Source organism: Chinchilla lanigera, unplaced genomic scaffold (assembly GCF_000276665.1).
Source record: "Chinchilla lanigera isolate Chin_1 unplaced genomic scaffold, ChiLan1.0 scaffold00025, whole genome shotgun sequence".
Classification (NCBI taxonomy): domain Eukaryota; kingdom Metazoa; phylum Chordata; class Mammalia; order Rodentia; family Chinchillidae; genus Chinchilla; species Chinchilla lanigera.
In genome coordinates this window covers 17829150-17855932 of record NW_004955426.1, presented here as the reverse complement: position 1 = coordinate 17855932, position 26783 = coordinate 17829150, and the positions used below count along the sequence as shown (strand labels likewise).

The window sequence follows — 26783 nt, the reverse complement described above, 5'->3', positions numbered from 1 at the left end:
AGGGGAGCACTGAATTCTGGGCAGAGGAGTGATGTCATAGGATTACATTCTAAAACAATCCCTTCGCTTCTGTGTTGAGAACAGACAAAGGTAGAAGCAAAGAAACCAGACAGATGATCACGTGCAGGAATTCCAGTGAAAGATTAGGCGGCTCAGTGTAGTTACGAAAATCAGACTCATGTAGAAAAGTTAAGAAATAGGCAGAATCATGATTGATTTTGAAGGCTGAGTAAAAGGTAGAGAAAACCTTTGCTTTTGGATTGGACACAAGATATAAGAGGTCAAAGGATGGCATCTAGGGATTTGGCTTGAATAACTGGAAGAATGGAGTTGCCATCATCTGAGGCCACAAGAGCACCTTTTTTGTCTTTTTGAGACAGGGTCTCGCTATGCAATTCAGGCTGGTCTTGAGCTCACTTTGTAGCCCAGGTTGGTCTCAAATTTGCAACGATCCTCCTGCCTCAGCCTCCCAAGTTCTGGGATTACAGCCATGCCAGAGCACATTTTAAAGGCTGAAGCTATCCCACTATTCTAATTGCATAGATCTATCCTGGAGTCAAATTCTGAACATCCTGAGTTTCAGATGCTCATGTGATTGTTGTATGGACAACTGGATATCCGACTCTGGGATTTGGAGCATAGGATGGGTATTGAGATAAAAACATGGAAGGTATCAGCATACTGATGGTGTGTGCAAAGTCTGTGGAAGGTCTGTCCCTATAGGTGGACTTCCTAGGTTAAATGTTCTTGCTGGACCAAAAGCACATTCAAGTTTTTCAATATGAACTGTCAGCCTTTCCTTCACATAGATGGTAACAATTTAGAATCTTACTCGTGGTGTCTTAGAGAACCCATTTGTTACTGAATATTGTGGCTCTTTTTAGACTGTTGTGTGATGGTCTAAAACTATCTTATCTCATTTCAGCTTTCAAATTAGTGATGATTAGTGAGGCCAAAGTTCTTAGTAGTCACCTTCTTGGAAAATCATGTCTTAATGCACTTTGTAAACATCTTCAATTTCATATCCTCATGCAACAGCCTAGTGGCTGACACGTGATTAGCACCATAAACAAATTTGGTTCATAAGATCCCTTCTGTCAGACAGAAAGAGAGATAAATACAAAGGAGAGAAAGAGGAGAAAGAGAGAGACCTCTTAAAAATGATTCTAAAGTCCTATCTTACACAATTCATGCATTTCAAACATACAGTTCAATGACTTTTAGGAAATTTTTTAGGAATTTACCAAGTTTATGCAATGTCCAACACAAATCAATTGTAGAGTATTTTCATCCCAGTAAGATCCTTGAGGCCCACTTACAATTAATGTCCTCTGGCCGCCCCTTCTCCCTCCAAAATTTGCTCTCAGGATCCCTTTGAAGTGGAATTGGTATTTTCTCCCATTTGGTCTCCCACATTCTTCCTATAGTTCCAAAGTCATCAGAAAGCAACTCTGCTTCATCATCAGAAAAGCAAAGCTTTCCTTATTAACTGAGGTTCCAAACGCTGGCACTCTAACACCAAATGACATGGACTTGCTTCAGTCCTTTGGGTTGTGTAAAAAATTGCCACAGAGAGCCCTACAAGCAACAGGAATTTCTCTGTCTAGAGGCCCGGGAATTCAAGAGCAAGGCATCTGGTGAGGGCTTGCTTCCTGACGCAGAGGCAGATAGCTGCTTGCTATTGTCTCACCTGCCCTGTGTAGAAGAGGTGAGGAATCTCTCTGGATCATCTCCTGTAAGGGCACCAGTTCCATGACCTAATTACGCTCCAAAGCCCCACTTCCAAACTTCATCATATTGGGGAATAAGTTCCAACATATAAATTTGGCGGGGAACTCAAATACAACATTAGCACTATGATAATACATTCATATTAGTATATATTCATATCAACTGCATTTTGTTATTTTTATCCATGTTTTCTCCATGTTATTTTTATCTTGCTTTCTCCATGTTATTTTTATCCAAGTCTCTCCTGTACTTTGTTTGGATCAAGCCCCTCCCATTCCCTCTTCTCCCCATGCCAGAGACAGTTTCCTACCTCAGGGGCTCTGCTATGACTCACCCCTTAAGGCTGAAGGCTGTTCAGGACAGAGAAACAGAAAACCCAAGGTGTCCTGCTCCCAGACTCAGGGCTAACCCTCCAGCCTGGCCAGCCCTGGGTTTCCCACAGGGTAGCCTTGCAAGAGGCTACTATGGACATTCAAGGATAACTAAAGCCGGACCATGTTCAAATTATATTACAGATTTAGGGCCACCAAGCCCTATAAAATAATGACCTAAGAGCTGGGTTCCATCCTGTCCTGTCACTTTCCTATGTTCCCTACACTGGAAATGACAAGAATAAGAACACACGTTTTCCTTTTCTGCTCCCATTCCCCAAGCTGGCCAAACCCAACAGTCCACAATCAGCGGGTGACCCTCAGCCCCACACAGTGCACCACTGAAAAGGTGGCCACCCCTTTCCTGTCCTCAGAGGTCACAATAAAGAAGGGGCACTCCTGTGGGCCTATATATCTCAGAATGCACACAACGCTTCTCACTTACGACTCAGACATTGACAAAATGTCTACACCCTCTGGTTTCCCACACTTTCAAGTAGCTCCAGCTCCATCTTGAAATAATTTCCCCAGCTTGCCTCAATCCTTCCAGGGTCTGTTCCACGGGCTTGGCCAGCGCCTGCCCCTACTTTGTGCCAAGCCTGGCTTCACTTACATCAAAATAGCTTCCATCAAAGTAGTGGGCTTCTTTTTGGAGTTGCTTTCACTGTTTTGAAGTCACCAGAGGAAAGATACTAACAAAACTGTGAGATGACTATTGCCATCCACATGTTCTGGCTAATGTCATGCACTGTTTTCCTGAAGTGCTTCTATGTAGTAAACTGAGAATTTTTGAAAAATCTGAACTTTCTTTTTCCTTTTTCTTTCTTCTCTGGTGGGCTTGGCTGGGCTGGGCAGGGCCATGCAGACTGGTCACTAAGTTTTGTGACCTTCTTCTCCCAGCAAAATGTACTGAACAGGAGGAAATGTTAGGTATTCTCCCTGATGTTTATCTCCCTTTATGATTCTTTAGGACCATTCTTAGTTTAGAGGACTTTAATTATGAGAAAGCCAAATCAACAGAACCCTGGCCTAGAGAAACACATTAAACAAGTGTTCACAGATGTGGGCAGAACAACTTTTAAATCTTTATGTGTCTGTTGATCAGTTGTGAACACACTGTGGCTAAATATTTTCGAGCTCTAGTTCTTACTGTAGTTATGTTCAGACAATAAAAAAATGAATCGGCACTTAAATTTATATATTAGGATTTAAAAACTAACAAGTGAAGCATTAAAGAAACCTTAAATTATAGGATTGCAAGCACAAACACTGAAGATACACAGCTTGCTTTTAATGGTGTGCTCATATTAGAAAGTCTAAAAATGAACCTGAGTTTTATAATAGACAAGGGCAGGTACCAACATTAAGCTGTAACTGCATGCTGCGTACCATATTAAGTACATGCATGCACCATTTTATCCCACCCCAGACCAGCCCTATGGAGGTGGACATTGTGGTCCACCTTTCAGAGATGAGAAAAATGAAGCTTAGGAGAGATGAACTTGTGCACAGTCATCAAGCTAGTTAGAGTGGAGCTGGGGTTCAGCTCTCCATCATGACTCCAAACAAACCCTGCGAAGAACTTTGGAGTTCACGGAAGACCTATCCTACTGCCCGTCACACCAGGCTTCCCTGAAGGGCTGCAACCTGTAAGGGCCTAAAGAGGCCTCTCCCCACATTACCATCATAATGAATTCTATTTTAGTGCTAACACCCCAAATATGCCTCACACCCACAAGAAAAAGGCCTGAAGGAAAACAAGAGATTTCATGGCAGGGAGGAGCCAAAGTGGTTTCTCAGGGTGTGGGTGGAAGTGGCCAACTATTCCATTCCAGCTCTCAGCAATGAGCTGGCATTGGTCCCCTAGAACGCTGGAGAAATGGAGGTAATACTTGCGTAAATTAGTCGAGATTACCTAGAAGCAGAGAGGAGGACTAAGGGACCAATCCTGCCTCCCAGTCCAGCTGAGGGCAACAAACGGAATTAGAAGGCAGGCCCCCTCCAAGGCTGGCCTCTCCTGTTGGAGACCCCTTCTGCTCCATCACCTTCTCCGCTGCCTGCACCTCCAACCCAGCCCCACTTCAGCCCTTCCGCAGCAGTAGTGGGGCTGGAGACTTTCGCTCTCCAGGGAGCAGCCCGTTCTGACCTGTAAGTAAGGGCCTGAACGCCACACTCTCTGTCCTTGGGGATTCTTTTGCTGTCAGCAGTGAAGGGCCCAGAGCAAGTAGAACAAGGGAGCGGCAGGCAAATCCCTGGGGTACACAGGTGACAGAGAGCTACTACTCAGACCTCCTTCAAGGAAGGCCTTGCTTCCAGCTGGTGACTAGTGGGGTCAGCTCCTTGCCCCAGCTGTGAACTTCCTCAGGGTCACTGCAGCTTTCAAGTTAAGGTCACTTCTTCTGGGGTGACTCCTGGTCAATGGCTGAGTGAAAAGAAGACAGAAAGCCTGGCCACTTCCCCTCAGTGCCAAATTGATCCCTGGAGTTCCCTGTTGGGCTGAGAGACCTCAGGTCTGCAGCGCAGTGTGTCTCCCATCCCCCAGCCCTTTACAGGTGTTCTCCAACAAACCTTTCACACCCTTAGCTCCAACTCAGCATCTGCTTCCTGGGAATGCCAGTGTGAGAGAAGGCATTAGAATGAGGATCACAGGTAACTCTCAAAGAGAGGTGATGGGAAATAACAGTCGCCAAAAAAGGAATGGATAGGACTCACCTAATATGGGCATAAAAGATACTGGCAGAGACATTTTAGAAAAGTCAAATTGGGTGAATGCATTCATCACAAAGAAAATCACAAAGATTTCCCTTAACTCTGCTGGCTAGTAACAGGAAAAACCCACAGCCAGGGGCTGCTTGTGATCAGGACTCTCTTGAATTAATACCTAAAAAGCTTCATGAAAATTCATCCGAGTATCAGCTATTCGGCGCAGGATTACCCTTGGCTCAGTTCTCAGCGTGGCCACTTGGGCAAGGCACTTAACTTCTGAGAGTAATTCCTCAGTCTCACCTCCTGTGGGGTGGCTGGGAGGATTACATGGGATAAGGGACTAAGATAGCTGGTTTACTGCTTGGCACATAAATGCCAAGAAATGTTAGTACCTTTCCCTTTCAGAAATCCACTAGGCAATTATGGGTCAACTGGTCAAGCTCATCTGCCACCGCTGTCCTGGCTGGAATCCCCCAGAAGGTGACCTCACAACGAGGGATCAAGACTCATTTTGTAGCAGGAATGGGGCACAGGGAACCCAGTGAAGTCTGGGAAAAGTGATCTCTGGAAAAATCAAGTTCACGGGACAGGTAGGGAGTCAGAAATGGGTTCTAAAACTAGAGAGCTAAAGAGGTAGGGCGAGTGTGCTTTAGAGAGCACCCTCTAGAGCCCTTATTGGTACACTTCGAGGCACAGAACTATTTGGGGGTGTGCTGAGGATTGGGTGCGGGCACCTGTGTTTGCTGAGGGGGAGGGAGGATCAAGTCAGCACAGATGATAAACACGGAGTATGGCTTGTTGCAGGCTACGCTCTCTGCCAGAGATGAGGCAGACGTCTCTCAAAACTCAGAGCGACAGTGGGCCTCAGTTTCACTTCCTCGTCCACCTGGCGGGGCTGCCTCCCAGGTGCCAGAGCGAAGCCACCACGCTGGCCTGATCTGAACTCAGGCTGGTCCTCGATGTCCTGGAACTGCACCGGGACTCAGTGTGGAATCTGGGAGGTGGCTCATCTTGGCCAGGCTTCAGGATCAGCTGACCTCTGAATATTTTGCAAAATACACCAGCAGCTCACACTGATATAGGCAACCACCCCGAAATAAATCAGGTGCAACTGCCACCCCTCCTGGCACCCCCAAACCCCGACTGTGAAAATGACTTCTCTTACCTTTCCTCCACTTGGACAACCTTCCCCTCTGGTTCATCTGCCTCCTTTAAAAAGAACTTTTCTACTTTTTCTGAGACAATAAAAAAACTCAGTTGTTTTCATGTTAAGTGTTTCGTGTACTGCAATGCCATAGTAATACTGATAGTAAACAGTTCACTGTTTTTTAAGTATTCATAGCAGATCACTACAGGTATATGACTGATTTCAGCTCTAGGAGAAACTCCCTGGCATGAAACGCCAGCCTCTTGGCCTCTGACTGGCGTCTTCACAGGTGCAAGCAGGTGAGGGGTTCTGAGTCGCAAGTGAGTCTAGAATCCGCGTTAGGAACTCACTTCATCACCGAGTGTTCTCAGCAAGGACTACCAGGCATTCGCGCACACCAGCTTGGAACCTGCCTACTTACAGCAAACAGAAAATGTCCAAAAACAAAATTTTGCCATTTGCCATGGGCTACCTGGAAAAACAAACACGCTGGGAAGTTCTTTCTTGAACTGCACATGGGGAAGAGTGTCATGAGGAGAGTCTGCAGGTGGGAAGAGAAACAGAAGCATTTGACCCGACCAGAGGACCTTCTAGAGGCTTGTCGCAGGGGAAGAGCTTTGCCTGGTGGAGCGGCTCCATCAGACTCGGGGGTTTCTCTCACACAGGGGCGTCTTGACTTTTCCTGGCTCCCAGGCTGCAGGCAAACTGCACTCTTTCCACACTCAGACTAGCACTCTGCAAGGATGGCAGCAGTCCTCATTCAGTGCTTGGGACGCACAATTTTCCAAATGCTTAAAGAGCTGGATGCCAGCTTGGGGTAAGACGTAGGCCACAGCATTACCAAGGTCACAGCAATCCTCAACAGTTTTGTGGTTGTATGTTTTTTGTTTTTCCTTTGGCTGGTGGTACTGGAAATTGAACCCAGGGCCTTTTCCCAGCTAGGTCTCCAGCCCCACCGCCTTGTGTTGAGGGACAAGGTCTTGCTAAGCAGCTAAACTGCCCAGGCTGGGCTTGAATTTGAATTTGCAGTCCTCTTTCCAAAGTGCTGAGATTGCAGTGCTTACACCATGACCAGCCAACAACTATTTTTTCTGCTATTGTTAACACTTTACATTCCATTCTTTTCAGAGCTTTCCTCATAAGGAGACTCACGACAGTCTTTAGAAATCATTCAAGATGAGATTTACGGTCAGATACCACTTCAGAACAAGGCCACATTCTGAGAAATGCATCGTTGAATGACTTCATCATTCCGTGAACATCACAGACAGCAGATGGCATAAATCAATCGCTCCACATGGCCTTTGAAGCTAATCAAGAGACACAGTGAACACGAGGTGTGTGATGTTGCCAGCCTCACAAGGCTTCATGTTTTACAGTAAACTTATGTTTAGTAAGTAGGAGTATGTTTTAAAATAATGATAGAAAGTACAGCATAGTAAACACATACATCATTTGTCATAATTATCCAGTACTATGTACTGTACATAACTACATGTCTAAATAAAAACAGTTTTTCAAAGTTTGATAACTCAAGCCAGACATGCTTATAATCCCAGCAGTCAGGAAGCTGAGGCAGGAGGATTGCCATGAATTCTAGATCAGCCTGGGCTACGTAGTGAGTTTAAGACCTGGCTGGACTACATAGTGATTCTTTGTCTCAAAAAAAAAAAAAAAAGTTTGAAGACTCAGTTTTACCTGGGGCCACAGTGGGGGAAAGAAGGGAAGAAAAAGCAAAAGAGCAACTGAGAGGAAGGACAGGTAAGTGACAGCCCAGAGTGGGAGCACATGTCCAGGATCCCAGTGCTCTGGGTGGCCCGGGCAGGGGAATTATAAGTTCCAGCCCCAGCCTGGGTGACTTAGTGAGATCCTGTCTCAAAATAAAATATAAAAATGGTTGAGGATGTACCCCAGTGCAAAGACCCTGGGTTCAAACCCCAGTACCACACACAAAAAAGTGAGCTTTTACATTTCCTTTTTTCTTAAATCTGTTGTATGAATGATTCAAACTGTATTTTAACTGTGATGCCTCAGATTTCAAGACAGCATAGACACGCCCAAAAACACCAAACCCAACCGAAGATCTTTCTTTCATCCCCTGATTGACCAGACTTAAGTCTGATAGGGAAAACACACAACATCACAGCCCCATCCCTGCACCCCCAAGGGAGGCTTGCAGGGGAGGCAGTCAGACCCAGAAAGGAGTCAGCCCTGGACTGAGGAAAGATTTTCTCTGAAAATTAAAGAGGTGCTCTAAAGACAGCACGATTAGAAACACTGAGTGTGGACAGTGTGTTATGGTTGATACATTGTGTCAACTTGAGGAGTCTGAAAGCTTAATTAAGTAACTCAGCAGTTCTACATCCATGGGTGGAAAGCACCCGGCCCCTACTACTCTATGATGTTGTTCATTATGTTAATTTAAAAGCTTTAAGAGTTCAACTAAGTGATTCAGTAGCGAGGCCAGGGTCCTTGCTTTGTAAACATCCGGACAGGGGAATTATAAGTTACAGCCCCGGCCTGGGTGACTTAGTGAGATCCTGTCTCAAAATAACACACACAAACCCTCAGCTTGTAGAAGGGGAGGGCACGGAGATGGTGTGGGCACGGGGAGATAGTCAATATACAATATAAGGGAGAAAGAGGGGGTTGTGTTGTGTCCCCCCCACTTGCTGCTTTTGCTGTCTTCTCCTGCCTCGAACTGTTGCCCCTGTGCCTTGCAGCCAACTGATTATGGACTGAACCCTCCACAAACTGTGAGCCAAATAAACCTTTCCTTCCTTAATTTTGGGTGTCTGGTATTTTGTGTCAACAGCAAGAGAAAAGTAACCGAGACACCATGGCTCCGTGCTGGTATGAAGCAGCAAATAAGGCAGGCAGTTGCTGCCCTCTTTGAGCTTGCAATGTTAATCTGTGCAAGAAATAAGTGATATAAATTACGTTCATTACATTTAAATGCATTATGCAGTGTAGACTATAAAGTAATACATACTAAATATTAGGTAAAAATAAAATATATCAAATATGTAGCATACTTATATTACATGAATATAAAAATTATATTGATTATATGAATAGTGTTCCAACGGGAACAGTTTTCGTCAGAAGCCCCTGGAAGGAGGACCAGCCTACTTTGGGTGCAGGCGTGAAGAGCAAGGTTTTCCCCGATGGGCGGTGCCTGACCCCGGCTGGAGTTAGAGCGGCTGGGAGGTCGAGGTGGGGTCTGGGCGGACGGAGGGCTGCATGGGTAGAGGTTAAGGCCAAGGGGAAGGTCTTGGGGCCAGGATTTGACTATGAATTCGAACTGACGCAAACTGAAGATGCAGCATTGGGAAGTCTCTGGGTTGAACAGTGTCCCCCCAAAGCTGACGTCCACCCACGACTCAGAATGGGACCTTCTTAAAAGTAACCAAGGATGGAATAACTAAGGATGAAGATGAGTTCAGACCAGATCAGGGGGGAACCCTAAATCCGAGGGGACTGTCGTTCCAAGGGACACAACAGGACACAGGAGATGCAGAAAAGGCACGGAGGTGGAGGTCAGAGCGTGCGTCTGCGGCGGAGGAATGGCCGGAACCGCCTGTGTCTACCGCAGCAGAGAGAGAGCCACTGACTGCACAGCGTCTCTTCCAAAGCCTCCAGAAACGCCCCCTCTGCGGGCAACTTGATTTGAGATTTGTAGCCTTTAAAACTGAAAAAGGCTAAGTTTCCATGGTTGTAAGCCATCCAATCTGCAGTGGCTTTCAAGGAAACAAATAATTTCCTTTCCTTTTTTAAGCTTCTCCAAACCCTGTTGATGCTTGAACTTTCCCAATAATACTCAATCTTGTAAAACCCCCAAGACCTGTTCAAAACAATTTTATCATGAAAACAGTCATTTTAATGTATTACTTTATGAATGTGTTTAAGATCTATTGTAATATAATCTTTAAAATATCAAGACAGCTGGGCATGATGGTGCATGCCTGCAACTCCAGCACCTTGGAGGCTGAGGCAGGAGGATGGCTGCAAGTTCAAGGTCAGCCAGAGCTACATAGTGAGTTCAAGGCCAGCCTGAACTACAAAATGAGACTGTTTCAAAACATACACTATCGGGGCTGGGGATTTAGCTCAGCGGCAAAAAGCGCCTGCCTGGCATGCGCAAGGTCGTGAGTTCAGTTCCTGGTACCAGAGAAAAACCAAAACCAAAAAAAAAAAAAAACAAAAACAAACAATCAAAACATACACTATCAAGATAATCTGTATCTCATAAATGACGCATGCTGTTTCCTTTAGTTCAGACTAATACATAGGAACAAAGATGACCTACTGACTAGAATTTAAATAATACACATAGTTTAAATATATTAAAATATGCATTTTTAAATGAAGTGAAAAATTATGTGTTATGAAATGAATAATAGAGAAAAGCAACCCTGCTGCCTGAATACCTGCAAATTAGAAATTTTTGCATTTGAATGAAATGAAATTCCCTGGCTTAGTTTTGATAATTATGATGTTTGATATCTAAATAAGATGAGAGAAGATTTCCAGCTGAGGTTTGTAATCACTTCTCAAACTATATACAGTAGTAGCCCCTGACTAAGTCTCCCCTTTCTGAGGTTCCAGTTACTCACTTACTTATGGTCTGAAAATATTGAATGGAAAAGTCCAGAAACGAGGAAGTTGTAAGTTTTAAGTTGCTTGCTGTAATGACAGCATGATGAAATGTCCAGGTGCCCTTCTCTGGTCAGCCAGGATGTGAGCCGTCTCTTTGTCCAGCATATCCACACTGTACATGCTCCCTGCCTATTGGTCAACTTATTAGATCAGCTCTTGCAATAGTACAGCATGGTGTTCAAGTTACCCTTATTTTGCTTAATAATGGTCCCAAAGTACAAAAGTAGTGAAGCTGGCTAAAAAAGCCATAAAGTGCTTCCTTTAATTGAAAAGGTAAAAGTTTTTAAGAAAGTGAAAAAAATCATATGCTGAGAACATTAAGATCTATGTTAAGAATGAATTTTCTACCCATGCCATTATAAGGAAGGAAAAAGACATTGGTGCTAGCTTTGGTGTCACCCCTAAAACTCAGGAAGTTATGGCCACAGAGCTCACTGCTTAGTTAAGATGGAAAATACATTAAATTTGTGTACGTGCATGTAGGAGAAAATCAGCATACACAGGCTTCAGCACTATCTACAGGTTCAGGCATCCCCTGGGGGTCTTAGGACATATCTCCCTGCATAAAAGGAGGAACTTCTGTGCCACAGGGATGAAGAGTCTGTATTTCAACAAACAACAGCTACATGAACAGAACACGAGATAACTATTATGTGAAACTTTTGATTGGATGATTCTAACTTAAAGACCTGATAAAGCTGGACATGGTGGTACATGCCTGTGATCCCAGCACTCTATGAGGCTGAGGCAGGAGGATTACAAGTTCAAGCCTAGCCTGGCCAACTTAGTGAGACTTTGCCTCAAAATAAATGGCTGGAGATGTGGCTTAGTGTGAAGGGCCTTGGTTCAACCCTGAGTACTATAATCAATCAATCAATCAATTATTCATTCAATCAATCAGTAAAATTAAAAACTAAAAGTCTAGTGAAGATATCTTAAGGCAATGTAGAAAATAATTACCATTATATTTTTCATTAACTTGAATCATTAGTGGCCCTTTTGTTTCTTTTTTAACCAATGATCTCCTATGGATACGTTAAACTAAGATGGTATTAAGTGGTAGAGATCATATTACGGGCAAAACCCTGCGGAAGCGGGAGCTGATCATCTCTGAAGAACTGGGTATCTGATCATAAGACCACCAGCTGTTCTCTCATTCAGTACCTGCTTCGAGAAACTCCAGCCTTTTTGATTTAGAAGGAAAATGCTTAGGCATTGATTTCATTTTCTGATTTTCAGCCGAAGATGACTCTACCACCTTTAACACCATGGACCTCAGGGAGGCCTCCGTCAAGCCGTGGTCACTTCCCAGCCATCGGTTTGTGATGGGCAGCTCTCTGCCCAAGGGTGGAATTTATGGTAGAGTAAGCTGCCCAGAGCTCAAACCAAGAATTGGCTGGTGACTTCCTTGCGTCAAAGAGCCAAAAGGCACAAATTGTGCTGGCATTCTGCCTGTCTCCTCACTAAGCACACTTCAGAGGCTGTTGAAGAAGCAAACAAACCCACTGGAGATGTCTAAGTCTATCACGCAGGTTTCACACAGGGTGCTAATGCTTAGGGTACACTGTTTCCTCTTTGTCCTGTGTCCTAACTGTATTTGGTAAGTTATCAGAGCACATGTTAGTTTAATAGCAACTCCTTCATTTAGAAATGCTATCTTGTTACTGAAGCTTGGACAGACGTGTTATACAACAAAAGTGAAGATTCCAGTCATTTGCACAGCTCAGACCTCACCTAAAATGTCTTGTGAGGGGAAGTGTCCACATGTACATCCTCTTTCAGGATAGGCAGGTATCATGTTTCTAGTGGGTGCCTTCATCTAAGAGGGCCACTTCCCTTGCCTTATACAATCAGGTTCTGACTTACTGCTCAGGGTCTTATCTGTAGGAGAGAGTTAATGAAAACATGAGGAGCATAATATTAGGCAAGATGGCTGAGCAGAGGGATAAAAGACCAGTCAGAATTGCCAGGGTTAGACATTGCGGGGGGGGGGGGGGAGTTTAGTATCCTCACTGTAATTATTAGTGTTTCCTTACTGTAATATTAATCTTTGTATCTTAAGAATCTTTGTTAGTAGTGGTGTCATCCTTATCCGATCACTATCAACTTGTGAGATAGGTAAGGAATGTGTGTTTGTCACTAGTCTGTAAGTGATAAAACCCAGAAGATACAAAAGAACTTCATGGAGCCCACCTGTACTCCTGGTACCGCGCCCCTTTCTCCCCTGTAGAGAGGGTTAAAAGATGGTAAAGCTGCTGTTTTAGGATGTGGCTGGACTCTGGCCAGGAAGGTCTTCTGGATTCCCCTCATGTCACAGCAAGTCTGGGCCCTGGGCCAGGCTAGAGCCAGCAGGTCAATGGACAGAGTGCAGGCTGGGGAACTCACAGACCTGAGCTTCAACCCATGTTCTGTCATTTACCACTTGAGCGACCTGAAAGCAAATTATGCAATTTTTGGAGTGACATCATTTTGACATTTCTTTCTCCAAATTTACTAATGGTATAATTGACAAATGAAAGTTATATTTATAGCTGGGCATGGCGGCACATGCCTGTAATCCCAGCTACTCATAAGGCTGAGGCAGGAGGATCACAAGTTTGAGGTCAGGCTGGGACACTGTTGCAAAAACAAAACAAAACAAAAATGGCTAGGGAAGAAGTTCAGTGTTAGAATGCTTACCTAAAATGCCTGCGGCCTGGTTTCAACCCCTAGCACCACAAAACAAATCAAAATAACCTTGTATTTACAATGTGAAACATGATTGTGTATGTGTGCGCATGCATGCACACGTGTGTGTGTGTGTGTGTGTACACTCTTTGAAATGGTTGCAGCAAGCTAATGAAGTGCTCTTCACCTCACAGACTCATCTTTTTGTGGAGAGAACATTTCAGATCTACTATCTCAGCAATTTTTAATTACAAAGTATATTATTAGCTGTAATCATCATGCTGTAAAATAAATCCAAAAAAGTATGAATTCCACCTGAAAGTCTGTATCTTTTGATCAACAGCCTCTCAATCCAGGCCATGAAAATTACCATCCATTGTACTTTCTGTTTCTGAGCTCAAATTGTTTATATTCTATATATAGGTGACATTGTGTAGTATTTACTTTTTAGATCTGGCTTATTTTGCTTAATATAATGTCTTCTAGGTTATCCATCTCATAAGTGACAGGATTTCCTTCTTTCCAAAAGGCTGGATAGTATTCCATTGTATATCTCTCTCACACACACACACACATACACACTCACACACACACACACACACACACACCTATACTGCTTTTATCCATTCATTTGTTGCTACTTACGTTGACTCTATATCTTAGTTACTGAGAATAATATGAGAGTGTAAATATCTTCTTGACATACTGATTTCATTTTTAATTTGTTGGCATACAATTGTTTGCAGATGTCTCTGTGATCTTTGTGTTTCTGTGGTATTATAATGTCACCTCTTTTGTTTATAATTTTATTTGAATCTCCTATTTTAAAAAAAGTTAGCCTCGCTACAAGTGTGTCTTTTTAAAAAACCAACTGCGTTCCATTGATCTTTTGTATTATTTTTCACCCAACATTGGAGCACCTAAATATATAAAGCGAATATTAACTGAGTGAAGAGAGAAAGAAGACAGCAATACAATAATAGTAGAGAATTTTAATACTCTCTTTTCTACAATGGATAGATCATCCAGACAGAAAATCAATAAGGAGATAGTGTACCTAAACAATACCATAGACCAAAGGGGTCAACGGACCAATACAAAACATTCCACTCAACAGCAATAGATTATACATTCTTTTCAAGCATACTTGGAACATTCCCCAGGACAGATCATATGTTAGGCCACAAAACAAGTCTTAACACATTTACGAAGACTGAAACCATATTAAGTATCTTTCCCAGGTACCAAGGAATGGAACTAGAAATCAATAATGAAGAAAACTGGAAGATTCACAAATATATGGAAATTAAAGATCATATTCTTGAATACCCAATGAGTCAAAACAAGGAATTTAGAGGAAATAAACTATCTCGAGGCAAATGAAAGTGGAAAGAACATACCCAAAGTTATGGGACATAGCAAAAACAGTTCTAAAAGGGAAGTTTATTGAGATAACTATCTAATTAAGAACAAATTAAGATCTTAAATAAACAACTTGATACCTTAAGGAACTGAAAAAAGAATCAACTATGCCCATAGTCAGAAGAGGGAAGGAAATAATGACAAAGCAGAAAAACAATAGAAAAGGGCAAAGAAGCTATGAGTTAGATTTTTATTTTTGCCTTAATTTCCTCATCTAAAATGGGTTATGAGACTTAAATGATTCTTATAGAAAGGATAAGGCATAATATTGCAACACTTAAAAATGTTCACCATGACTTCATCCAAGCCTACTGATCTACATATGTAGAGAAGCAAACTACATATAAAAATCCATAAAAATCCCCGCTTGTGCACGGAAGGAATGAGGATCCACAGAGAACAGACAAAAATGTCGCAGCTGGATACCAGCCAGACGGCCCTAGTTCACATGGCCAGAGAAAGGTGATTCCACTGCAGCCCCAGGAATGGCCCTGTACCCCCCATGCAAGCCAGCCCCTGAACTTGGCATTCTCGCCATACACGAGTCACCCCAGGTCAGATCACAGGTCCATTGAGACAGAAGCTTGTTTTAGAAGTGAGAGAGGACAGAAAAATGTTCCATAAGCATCTGCAACCATTGCTACCTCCTCCTCCCCACCCGAGAGATGGAGCCTCTCTGGAAGTTCCATCGGCCACAAGCCTTACCCACTCCCCAGTGCGTGACCCCAGGCTGATGACACTTAACTTGGTACTTGACAGCACTTTCTCAATTTGCTCTCTAACATTTTTTATGTATACATCATGCCAATTAATACAACTGTGTACACCTTCAGGTTCATGATCCTTTTGCAATCTCACGTTCTCGCTGCACCCCACACCCTCTCCCAGAGTACAGCACATACCTAGGCACATGGTAAGCCAAGAGTCACCACGAATTTAATAAGAGAATTGAATCCTTTGCCCTCTGCAATGAGAAATGGTAGAAAAATGTATTCAGAGTATCAGCAACCACACAAAGGAGATGCCTTTCAAAACATAAGAGAACTTCACAAAAATACATTCAGACATGGAGCCACATTTTCTAAATATGAATCACTGTGAGGAAAGGCGTTTAAATAATAATAGCTACTATAATTTATGAGTGTTTACCATGGTCCACACACTATGGCAAGAACACTGAGAAAGTGTTGCAAATTGTAAATACATTCTTGTAGGACTACTCATATGGTAGAAAAGTATATTGAATAAATGTGAAAGGCACTCTTTTTCCATCGCCTTCAGAAACCATCCCCAGCATTTGACTGTCAACTGTCATGGTGCCCTGTTACACAAAGGTGCTTAGTGCATCTCCATCTCCTGTGTAAATGAGTTCTTGCATTCATAATCCCACTTAAGAGAGCTTCCCCACCCCAGATAATAAAAACATTTTTCTGTATTTTTCTATTCCTTTCACATATTTGTTTATATTTCACTGTTTACTCCATCTGGAATCTATTTTTATGTAGGATTTCAAATAGCAGCTGACCAACAAGTGGCTATTATCTATGCAGCATAAGGGGGTATCTTGAAAAACCAGAGCTCAACAAGGTCAAAAAGTTTGAGAAAGCTTTCTTGTCCCATATTGTCAGCCAACACCAAATCCTGTTGGACAATATCAGGGATGATGAGATCTCAGAAGAGCCAGAGCAAAACAGAAAGAGATCGTAATAAACTTCTTGGCTGGAATTGAAGCATAAACTCATGGACTCACTTCAAATACTGGTACCATTCTGTCATCGCTCACTGTAGTAAAATTGGTTCCGCTTGTAGAGGGCATCCTCGCATATTCTCAACACACAGAAATCATGTTGAAACAAAAGTTCCATATTGTCTGGTTAAAAAAATAGCATCAAACTTTGTGCTTTTTTCTTCTAACATTTTAGGTAACTGTTTTAATAAAATGTACTCAACAGACTGCTATTTATCTGCAAGCTTTAAGTTCCCTCAGGACATTTCCTGATGCTCATGGGCCTAGCTGTTGGTCTAGTCATCAGTTCCTATCACACACTGTTTTAATTACTAGAGCTTCAAAGGACATTTTGCTGTCTGGCAAGAACATACCTCTCCTTATTGTTCTCATGTTATAAAAATTGTTTGTTTTATCACTTCCCCACTTTCCAGATGATCTATAGAAGTTCTAAAAGAATTATTTAGCAATTTTGATGGGAACTGCACTTATTTATAGATAGGAAAGGAAGATAACAGATTCTGATATCCTTAAAAGAATGTCTACAGAGTCCATTTACTAGTTAGAAGAACTGAGGCTGTAGACACATAACCTCAAGAACTGTGTTTTAGTAAAGGATGCAAGAAGTTAAGGCTGCCCCTTAACTAAAAAGCAAACAGCTCATTCACTTAGCCAGCCCTCGTGGGCAGCTTTGAATCTTTAGAGTGAATCTGTACGCTGTAATCAGCCACCCACAAGTTTTCAATTGAGGTTATGAAATCTAAGAAGGTTTTCTTTAAATGTTATTTTTGCTAGATCATAAATCAAAGGTATACAAGGTTGCAAATTCAGACATTCCCATCACATAATTATTTCAAATCACCCTCTTTTATGATATCACTTTTCCACTCTAACCTGAATTTCAGACTTCAGTGTTTATGATACAACTATATCTTTTGGCATAGCTATCTCACGATTATTACCATAGACAGTGGAACAAGTCCAATTTTAAACTGAAAACAGTACTTTAAAAAAGATTTTAAATTCTGGCATCCCCTGTTTATATAATAATTGCAATTTAATAAAAAAGCCATACTATTAGAAGAGTGACTGATTTCCTTTAAGGATATTGACCAGATTTTTCCTTAAAAAGAACAAATAAACAGCCTAAGAAAGGTTTTAAACATGTTTCAAAGTGAAATAAGAGACAGAAAGACAATTTATACTCAAAATAGACAAAAATTTGGTGGTGATGCCTGAAGTCAAAGCAAAGAGAGCTTATGTTCTCCACCTAAATAAGTTTCATATTTTTTAGCGTTTCAGAAAATGCTATGAAAATGACAATCTGCATAGAGTCCATGTACGAGAGCAGAACTTTGTCCAGTTGACAACTGTCTGAGAAGGGAAAAATCTCTTCTTCATGAGATTTTACGTGGATCTGTATCCGATGTAACAGCACATTTAAGGAGCGAAGGGACAAACCACCAGGGCACATCTATACAAAGGAACACTGCTCAGCAAGGAGACAGGAATGGACTACTGGCACATGCTGATGTAGATGAATCTCCAAGATGTAGATGAATCTCCATCATGCTAACTGAAGGGAGGTTCCAGTGGGTATGAATCTGAGTGTGTGTATCCCCGCTGAAATTCGCATATTTTAACTTAAGCCCCAATGTGATAGTATTAAGAGTTTGGGCCTTTGAGAGGTGGTTAGGGCAGGAGGGTAGAGCCCTCATGAGTCCTTATATCAAAGGCCCGAGGAAGTTTGCCCTTCCAGCTGTATAAGTCTGCTGCAGGGGGACACCGTCTATGAAAGAGTCTTCACAAAACACAAAATCTGTTACACCTTAGAGTCCAAAACAATGAACAATAAATTTTGTCATTTATAAGTTACCCCATCTAAGGTATTTTGTTATAGCAAGCCAAACAGGCTGAGACAGACTATAACTTTATGCCCTCTGAAAAGGTCAAAATAATACGAACACAGTGTATCTTGGTAGGCACCAGAGTCTGAAGGAGAGGTGAGGGGTTAACCATAGGGCATACTTTTTAGGGTGACAGAATGTTTCTTTGTCAAGTGTGAAGGTAAATTCAAATGACTTGTGTTGGCCAGAATTTATAGAATGCTTCAATTAGCAATGTGTTTTGTTTCTTATGATAGCATATCTCAAGTTTGTACTTTAGGTGTATTCCATTTAATCTTTTCCAGAATCAGGGAAAATTCATTATGCTAAAAAGTATAAGCAAATTAGACATCAATAAACTTGAATTAGTATGAAGTCAAAAAATATTCTTGCAAACCAAACCCTCAGCCTGTCTTCCCCTACGTCTCCCATTCATCAACAGCATGTCAGTTACTTACTCTCTTCTGTTTGAGGATTCACCAACCACAAATAAAGTATTTTCCAGTGAGTGTTCCTCACTGTCTAGTGCTCAGTTTTTTCAGCGCCTTAGAGCTCGCCTTCTCAACCCTCCCACAAAGCCAGAGGGAAGTTCTCTCATGCAAAGCGAGTGACCTATGTATAATTCTAGTGCCCAGTGGTGGCCCCAGGCTCTTGGCTCAGAGTCTTGATCTCACAGGATGTTTTAAACAAGCCCTGCGCAGCTTCAGGCAAAACTGGTGAGTTTTTATAGACAACTACAAAGGCACTGTAATCTCTCACTGCATTAGGGGAAGTAAACTGTCCACATCACCAGAGGAGGCAATAAGCCTGTTCCAGATAAGACCGAATGTACAGAATTTGTCTCAGTTCTGGCATCAAACTTTTAGAACGGCAATTCTGTCTTGTGATGACAGAAGGTCCTAAGGATGCTTATTCTGAAGAAACTAATATGGGGGGATGTCAGGAGGGAGAGGATGGTTTTATGCACAAATCAGGTAGGAATGGAGAAATGGGGAGAGCACTCCAGGGTGGTATAGGTCGTATAGTTAATACCAATAAGAAAAAGCTAAAGGGTAGAAGATATTTGACTTTATAAGGCAAAACTTTTCAAATACCTAGCACTATCCGTCAATGAAAGGGCTGCCTTCTGAGGTAGGGAGGCGGCCAGGGATGCTGATTTGATGAACAGAGGCTGGTGAAAGGGCTCGTGTGAACAGACATGACCGACATGAAGCCCAGCACACCAGCTTGAGGGGGTATCAGCATTGAAAGCCTGAGAGGGGCGGGCATCTGGGAGAGGCATTCAAGGAAGACGAGGGAAGAAAGAGAAAGAAACAGATCCATCCATGGAAAGATGGCAGATAAAGAGGAGACAGATCTTTCCAACTCATTTTACCTATATAGTAGGGGAGATAGATATTTTTTTGTGGCTATCTAGCATCTGACTGCCCTTTGGAGTTGGGTGAAGCCCCATAATGTACGTAAGAGGCGGTGAAAAAAAGGACATCTATTGTGTTTCCCAGTCCCAGGCCCCTGTCAACAGGAGCATGACTTAGCTTTGGGCCTTGGATGATCCTGGCTGGCACTATGAATCGTGTGGGAGAAGAACAAGGACAGAAAAAGCTAGTGCCAAGAGTCCAACCATGATGATGGCGTCCTAAACAGACTGTATGTATCATGACCTTGGTGTTGTTAGACACGTCATCTCCCTTGGTTTTGTCTGTTCTTTCAAAACCAAATCTGAGCACTTTCACTGGCTTCTATGAGCTTCCCAATAATCTGTCATTAAATTTCTTTTTTGGCTGAAAGAAGCCAGAATTGTTTTCTGTTGCTTGTGATCACAAAACCGTAACTGTTAGGAGCATAAGAATCGGAGAAGTGAAGTTTTAACTGCTACTTTGCATTGTCCTCAGGTCATATATGAGGGTGACATTATTAGAAAATTGGATGGTTTTTAATATTGCTTGAACTTGGAAAACTCTTTTAAAGAATAAAGTCCTTTCTCTTCTCTGCTTCTATTCCAAACTGTAAGATTCTAAAAAAATAAATCTGGGAGTGAGGGTGAATAACAGCCAGGAGCATATTTCTTTCTTCTTAAAAGTTTTCCAGGTAATTCTAATAGTGATTTTAACAGCCTGGCATTGGTAACTGGACTTCAAAGCAGAGGTAAAATGAAATCATTTAACACAATTTATCTGCATTAAGTTTTACTAAAATCTTGCACAGTTTTGCTGAAGTCCTTCCAATCCCCTCTTTTCAGACCAAACCTGACCAAGCTACAAGCACCTACAAGATGGCAGATCTCCCACTCTCGCCCTTCTTAGCACACAGTCAGCTGAAACCTCACAACTGCTCACTGGAAACCTCTACTTTCACTCTCTGGGGATGAACTTCCTATTCGTTCTGCCTATATAGATACAGCTTATGAATCCAGACCCAAGAAAAGCCTCTCCCATAAACTCTTTCCCAACCACTGCAACCTAAGGTTGTCCACAGAATCGCAATATCTCAGAGCTAGAAGCTTTCAGTGCTAAGGATGTACACTAATGTCATTAAATCACATATGCTTTTACTACTTAGAATTGTTGATATTTTATATCAACTTTCTCTGTATTTATACTTGTCTCTCCAAATCTGTAGGTCTTCCTTAAGCAACTCTGTGGAGATGTAGGTTGTGCTTAACCTCAAGGTTAATTAGACCAAGTTCCTTCACTGTCAGTATCATTTCTTGGGGAGAACAATAAAAAGGTTTTCTCTATTCTAGAATTACCCCTTGGTTGGAACTATTGCCACGAATGTTTTTACAAATATTCAAGCTTACCTGGTTCTTATTCTAGTCTGGAGCACAAGGTTAAAAATTCTGTTGTTCTCAGAATGACGGATCTTGAAGCATGGTCATCACCCAGAACAGCAGGACAGCACGAAAGACAGTCACTGCCATTTAGCAGACAGAACCTCCTGACCTGCTTGTATCAATTCTCTCGCCCCAAGGATTCCTGATTCTAGGATGCAGCTGGGAGGGAGCTATAAAAAAAGTGCAGATGGTGTGAAATAATTCACTAATGGGCCTTCAGAGCTGCTGTAATCAGGAAATGCAGGAGTGATCCACAGTATTTCTCTGGAAACCCTGAGTCCTTCTCCATGGCCCCCGCAGCCCTTTATTTGGTTAAAGTATCTCTTCCACTTCTAGTAGTTCTGCTTAGGGCCACTCAACACACATACAAAGTCCTTCGGGACGCTGTGCTAAGACTGCCTCATCATGATATAATGCTAGCTACTTTCTCCCCCAAAGGTCTCCACATAGTTTCATTTGATTTTCACATCAGCTTTTCAAGGGAGGTGGAACAGACAGATTTACCTTCCTTACTGATGGGTAAGTCGAGGCACTGAGGGTGAAGTGGTCTACTGAAGAGCCCCCTGGGGGCTGTAGCCTGTCCACTGTGGAAATACCGGATGGCTGATGTCACTCATAGTTTAACCTAGAACTGAAAGACAATGCTTGGGGTGAGTCTGTCCCAGAACCCTGTAACATGGGCACTGGGAGCACCAGGGCTCTCATGGAACACCCTAGAAACAATGGGTGTGGTCAAGAAGCATGGTCTTCATGTGTTGCCTCAGTAATTTCCAAACGGTGCATTCCTGGCAGCCCCAAGCCCCATCAGCCAGTTCATTCTCAAAGCTTTACTTTCCTTATCCATAAAATGGGGGGACCAGGCCTGGGATGATTTGGAAACTATAGCTGCAGTTTCCAAATGTGGCTGTAAAAGAATAATCTAGATGGTGTTTTATGAAGAGGAAATAAAGACTGCTGTGTGAGATGACACATGTTCACTTTGTAAAACATTTAAGCAACATAGAAAGTTCTAAATAAGTCACGGCATCGCTAATGAACCCATAACTGGCTGGTGGCAAGATGGCAGAGCTACGAAAACACTATGAAATAGGTGAGCGCTATCAAAAGGTTCCTGTGCTCCTGAACAACGCTTTACAAATATGAGCGGGCTCCATGCATCCCCGGGGTGTGCTCAGCAACTGCACTTCATGAAACGTCCCTGGTGAGGGAGCCAGCCTCACAGGATGGCTTCCGGGAACCAAGGGCACAGACCATTCCCAAGAACTCTTCCTGTGCAGCCTGGCACAGTCAGCCATCACTTATCAACAGGGGTGTTTCCTGAGAAATGTGTTGTTTTGCATCATATTCATCCGTGTGTCACCATTATAGTTACTTAAACTAAGAAGGCTATGTCACTACGTGACAGAATCTTTTGGGACCCTGCCACATACGTGGTCTGTTGTTGACTAGAATGTTATGTAGCAGATGACTGTAAAACAGCATGGCGGTCAGGGAGAATTCCTCCAGGCACACGGTATTCCTCAGAGCTGTCATGGACAGTCTTGGGCCTGCAGAGTACTGGCCCCACAGTGGAAATAACAAGAGGAAAAGTAAGGCAGAAAGGAGTGGCAGAAACAGTACGAATCTCCCTGGCAGGATTCTGTGCCCGCCTCATCCTCACACACCTCTTCTCAGAGACACTCTGTCAATGAGTGGTAGGGAGGAGGCCCAGGGAACATGAGATCCAGCCCAGGGAAGCCCCAGGGCAAAGAAAATGGGCTGTGGGAGGCAGGGTCTCAAGTCAGCCCAAAGACTGCTGGAATTCTTCATGCGACTTTCTGCCTTGTATATGAGAGGAACCGGAGTCTAAATTTGTGCAACATTCTTTATGACTCAGGTTCAACTACCTTTCTCTGGGGAAGATAGGAGTAGATGATAGATGGGGAGGGAAAGAGGAAGACAGACGAGAACAAAGGCAGGAAGGGAAGGAGGAAGAGAATGAGAGAGGGAGGGGGAGGGACAGGGACGAAGAGAGACAGTGGAGAGAGAGAAGATAAAAAAGAAAGATAGTGGTAGCATATCTGGTCACCCTGGAAAGATTCCTCCTCCACTACAAATAAATCAAGTTTGGACTGATGGATGCCAATCCCCTGGGAATCTGATTGGCATGAATGACTCTCCAGGCGGCTGATAGCCTGTGAGGTACAGACAAAATTGGATTTCTGGACTTCCCCGGGTACCCTGTGAAGCCACAGCTGGCCGTGTGACATAAATGGCTTTGACCAAGGCCAACAGAACACCATTAGATGATAGCTGGTCATGACTGGGGTCCTGGGGTTACTAATGAGAGCTGCTTGGGCTACGGAGGTCCAGTGACTTTCCCTCATTCTCTGCCAGAGGATCTGCCTCTAATTTGCAAATGCCTGTAAAAATCTTACAAAAATACACAACTTACATCATTTAACGACACATAAAAAAATGCCCTCTGGGTAGGAAAAAAAGCCATATACAGGGCTCCTCAAGGCAGAGCATCTGGTTAGCAGCATGAGTGGGGTTAGGTGGTAATCCTGCCTTCCTCCAGCTGGGCCGGCTGGCTGCAGTAAGCGGCCGCTCACTGCTCATCTCGTGCTTGGCTGCAAAAGCTCAGGAAATGGCCCCTCTGCTGCTGCAGCTGCTTCCCAGGAAACATTTGCCACCAGTCACCTGGGGGGACACCTGTACACAGAGCTACCCTACCCTGCACCTTGGCAGTCCCTCTCAGGGGCTGAGCTGCCCCGCACTTGAGTCCCCAGCCTGCTAGATACTATGAGCTTCAAACCAGGCAACACATGCCCTTTGAAGCAGGTGAAATATACTTTTGGGGCTTTCCCCTCCTCGGAGAAGTATTAGAACGGTTAACCTGCTACCTATGACTAAGTCTTATTTAAATTATGGGAAGTGAGTTTAGAAAACATAGACCTTGATTTGATTTGAGTTGCAGTAGGTAATAGCCAGGCTACTCTGATTTTGTTAGCAAAGCAGAAATCTCAGACTTCACCCCAGCTCTGCTACCTAAGAATCTGCATTTTCCTAAGGTCCCCTGGTGACTCATAGGCCAGACCATACCATAATGTCCTAGGATAATTTTTTTCCGGATAAATGGAAACCTAAGTTATATTAAATGGTAGCCTTGAAGATAGGAAGTTTCTCTCTCACCAGCTCTGTACAGCAGACTTCTCTGACAGTCTGATAAAACCTTAGAATATTTTTAAATGCATAAATACACAGGACTATGAAGGAAGCCAACCAGGTTGAAATACAATATTCTAAATATTTAAAAATATATAATACTATAACTTACTTGTGCTTCTTTTTTGGCACTTTAAGTTTGAAGAACCAAGAAGTTTATTAGTTGATATATTTTCCACATAGTGAGACGGGATGGCCCTGGAAAATAACTGCTACAGATAATATGTCAACATTTCTCCTGGTGCTAAAGACATAGCAGTGCTACTGCACTTTGTTGACTATATCCACAATTGAAGGAAATAATAAATTTGAGCTATAGTTGAGCAACAATAAACATTCAACTTTCTTCCCTTCCAATAGTCCCTTGAAATATTTTAACAGAGCCCAGCTTGGTGGCGGTGAGCCTAAGGCACACGCGCCCCAGCCAGCTCTTTGTTACCACTGAAAACTGGTCTAGGTTAAGTGGGCGCATGCCTGTATTCCCAGCACATAGGGAGGCTGAGGCAGGATGATCACAAGTTCAAGCCTTGCCTGGGAAACTTAGCAAGGTGCTGCATCAAAAGAGTATACTGTATAGGCCAGTGGTGGTGAACCTATAGCATGCGTGCCACAGGGGGCTGCTTGTATCACTGAAAGCTCTAAAAGGTTTGCCATCGCTGCTATAGGCCAAAAGGAAGAGATACTTAAAGATCTTATGCAAAAAGAACAAAGAAAATGTGCCTTGTATTTCTCATCTGTCTTTTGGTCTGGGATGTGTGTACACATGTGTGTGTGTGGTGAAGATTCTTGATCTGACCTTAATTTCAGCATAAATTGATTAAGTCACATCCTTCTCCAGCTACATTTGCTTCAGCTCTGTCACTTGGTGTCCACAGAAGTCCCTCAGTCAGAGAAACACTTAGATGTTTAGTAAGAAATTTGGATCAAAATTGAGGTTGGATTTGAAATATTTGTGAAACAGATGTACGACACTACATTCTAAATATCATTACAGGTAACTAAAATAATCCCACTTCACAGACAGCACCCCCAACTGCATAGCTGCCTCCACACAGTGTGGCTATAATACAACCACTGACCCTCATGCTGAGCTGACCCCTGCTCTGCCCGAGTGCCGGGGGTGGGCACCCTGTCTCTTGGATCCTAAGTACCTTTTCTGGGTAGTAGTCTTGTGAAGAGAAAGCAACACTTCCCACAGTCATGTCAAATGTGACTCTCAACATAAGACACATTTTCAGGAAAAGCCAAAGTCGATTTGTCTCTGGATTTCAAAACTGTACACCCAAGGCGTCTAACACCTCTCTGCAGGCTATTTTCCCTTTATGCTCACTCAAGTGCCATGAAAGCAAAATAGAACTGAGCACACCAGCCTCGGGGAGCCCACCTGACATTGGGTTTGAACTCTCACAGAAGTTGAGAGTTGATCCAAGGAAGCATTTCTCTACCAAACATCACGGGAGTGTGTTTGGGTCATGTGCTTACAGATGAGAGGAAAAACTTCAAATGGAGAAGCCTTATATAAAGATCCTTGCTCAAAAATAGCCATGTCCCAGCTACATGTATTATGAAATAACTGCTGCTTGCAGGCTTCCTCCCTAACATGCATAAACACAGACATATAACACACATACACATGCATGCACACACATAAGCATACACACAAGATAACAGCAATTATTCTTTACTTTTCCTTACCTAAATTTGTTCACCTTTAAAACAGATTTCTAAACCTCACACCCTGAACACCCTATGATTAGTTACATTGTTATCATTGTTCTTATTTTTGGTATTGGGGATTGAACCCATGGTCTTTGCACTGAACTACATCCCAAGTTCTTTTTCTTTTAAGACATAATTTCACTTACTCAATAAGTTGGCCAGATTGAGCTTGAACTTGTTTTCAAATTTTATTTTTATTAGTACATGTTTGAGGCCCATAACGACTTCACACACTGCAGAATTGATACATGTAGATAATATTTTAATTCTTTTTTCCTTTCCCTCCACCCCTTAAATTTTTTTTTTTTTGCCAGCATCAGATTCATTTGTTTTATAAGTCCCTATTTGGTTAATTATCATAAAAACAATTAACAGTCAGACTGATAGTTGAAAAACATACAAAACACATGCCTTAGTTACTTTTCTTGTTGCTGAGACAAAATACCTGACACCCAAAGTTAAAGGAGGAAAGGTTTATTGAGCTCACAGTTTGTAGAGACTTCAGTTCATAGTCAGCTGGCTCCAAGGCAGGGTGGATAGCAGAGGGGCATCAGAGAGGAGAAAGAGTTCATGGCAGGCAGAAAGCAGCAAAATAGTGAGGAAGAGAAGGAGCAGTGACAACAGCAGCCCTCTTTCCATCCCTTATGTTCTATCCAAGCTACATGCTCTTGGGACAGGTAGCACTCACACTCAGGCTGGGTCTTCCCAT

The 26783-nt window shown here is 42.8% G+C and overlaps 1 protein-coding gene across 4 annotated transcripts in view; it reads right to left on the bottom strand.

The window, feature by feature from the left end:
• Pdzd2 (PDZ domain containing 2) overlaps positions 1-26783 on the bottom strand; it is a 374195-nt gene that overhangs the window by 118984 nt on the left and 228428 nt on the right. The window contains exon 1 of one of the 4 annotated variants that reach the window (XM_013514973.1): positions 21116-21207. The exons of the other annotated variants lie outside the window; for them this stretch is intronic. The gene's annotated coding sequence lies outside the window, so the exon portion shown is untranslated. Of the gene's footprint in view, positions 1-21115; positions 21208-26783 lie in introns of those variants that run through there. 4 annotated transcript variants of the gene reach the window in all.